Consider the following 2,541-nt stretch of genomic DNA (forward strand, 5'->3'; position numbering starts at 1 on the left):
GGGGGTTTTGGGGGGGATTTATATTGGGAAAAAGTTTTGAAGGGCCCCCTTTCCCTTTTAAAAAGGTGGGGAAGGGGTTTTTGGGGGGGTTTTGGGAATTTTAAAATTTTTTTTCGTTTAGACTTATTAAAGTTGACAGCAAGTGTAAGGGAAAGAGGGTTAGTGGGCAGTGGTGGGAGCCGTGATAAAAGGGAGACCCAGGGGTCAGTAAATCAGAGAAGCTAGATTCGGGGACCCTGTTGAAATAAAATTTAAAATCTTCTTTATGGCCAGGTCAGCCTAAAAGGGGGGAAATATAAGGGTTTCCACCCTCAGGGTTAAATTGGGATAAGAGCTAACAATTAATCAAGGGAAATAGCGTACCCATGGCTCGCAGAGGATTTCAGGAGTGACACAAAGCCACCTTTTACCCATTCAACACGGCTCCACACCCGGAAGGGACAGGGAAAAAAGGGTTAAAGAAAAGGGAAAGGGGAAAAGGAGGAGCAAAGACCGTCAAAATTTGTTGTCCAAGGACTGAAGCCCAAAGTAGGAGACCCCAAAAAATTGCCTCAGTCCCCGTCTCCTAGTCCCCCGACAACAACGAGCAAGGATTGTGTGTGTGGGGGGGGGGGGGGGGTAATTTATTGAATTTAAAAACACACTAAATGATTTAACTTTTTTTTTATCGGGTCAAATTTTTTCCTTTTTACAGGAACAAGACTGCCTTGGGGTATAGATCCTAGCCAATTTAAATTTTTTTCACCCCCTCATTCGAAAAGTGAAAGGGAAAGGGTTTTTGGTAGTTTATTTAACTTTGTACACATAAAACTTTATACTACATTATCATTGAATTTTTCCCTTGTGTTGTGATATTATAAATACCATCATTTTATTTAAAATTTACTTTAATACTGTGAATTTCTCTTTTTTCATTTGAAAATACACTGAAATCGTTAAACCATTCTATCAAAACTCACTAAAAGAAAAAACCCCACAGAACTTTAAATAATTTTTTTCCCACCTTCCTTAGGGGTTAAAAGAGTGGTTAAAGATGGAAATGTTTCTGTGAGTTTTCCGTTTCATTTTCTGTTTTTGACGGGCAGCAAAAAATGGAACAGACGTCTTCTTGGTTTTCAGTTTCTGTTTTAGGCGGTGAACCTAGATCAGACGTGAAGTCGACGGTTTTTGGTTGCATATCCCCCCTAAACATTTTGGGTTCTCCAAATTTCCAGTATTTAGGAGGAATTTAAAAGAGGGTGAGCGAGATATTCATAATAGTTTGCGGGATTTGCAGCAAGAGTATCAGTATTCGGAGTGAAGATAATTGGAATTCATTAAGTGATTCTAGCGCGCCGTCGGCTGGATTCTTAATAGTTGTGTGGCGACAAAAATAAGAACTATTAATGTTTTGGCAATCCACGTATGAGACACCCTAGAGAACGACCTCACTATTTGGTGTGTCGTGCGTGTGCGTGTGTGTGTTGTATGTGTTGTGTGTCGTCTGTGGTGAGTGTATGTGTGAGTTGTGAATGCTTGTTTTGATACTCATAGGATTTTTCTAGTGAGAATAAATTGTTTTGCCGTCATAAGTACAGTTATAAATGTGTTTATGCACCCTGCGGTACCTCTGCAACAGGCACGAGGAAAAGAGTTATAGATGTATACAATTCCACTTACTTTTCGATTCCTTGTTTGGCTATGGAAGGTTTGTAAGCTTGGGACGCCTTTGATTCGTCCTCACTTCTCACACACACACACTTTCTTCTCTGTCTCACTCTCACACATACTCTTCTCTTCCTTCCTCTCACACCCAACACATACTTCTCTTCCCTGCTCTCTCTCACACACAAACACACACACACACACACACACACACACCACACACACACACACACACACACACACACCACACACACACACACACACCCACACTGTAGGAGGATCTAATGAATGGTAAAGGAGTAGTCAAGTTTTATGACTTGGACACTTTATTACGGAAGAGAACAACACAGTAAGGAACACACGAAACGATGTCGTAGGGTCGCATGTCGGCAAACCGTCCCTCGGGAACCAGAGGCGGTGACGACCTGGTCGCGTCGAGCGCTGGGCACGAATTGGGAGGTCAGACGAGGTCAGATAAAATCGCCATGTACGCCCTCGCTGAGTCGTTGGTTCTTAACTCGACTTAGAGCCACATGGCAGCCAGACACGTGTTCTATTGTCTGATGGCTTACAACAAATATGTGCTCACGGTACAACGCCATACACACACACACAAAACACACTCTCTCTCTCTCTCTCACACCCACATACACACAAGAACGCACCGCACACACACACACACACGCACACACAAACACACACACACACACACACACTCTCTACTCCTCTCTCGCTCCACACACACACACACACACAACACACACACACACACCACACACACACATCCACACAACACAAACACACACACACATCAGACTTCTCTCACTCATTTCTCAGACTCATTTTTCTCTATCATCTCACTCTCTCTCTATCAGTTCTCACACTCTCTCTGTCTTC

The sequence above is a fragment of the Penaeus monodon genome, chromosome 38 (genome assembly GCF_015228065.2).
Source record: "Penaeus monodon isolate SGIC_2016 chromosome 38, NSTDA_Pmon_1, whole genome shotgun sequence".
Taxonomy (NCBI): domain Eukaryota; kingdom Metazoa; phylum Arthropoda; class Malacostraca; order Decapoda; family Penaeidae; genus Penaeus; species Penaeus monodon.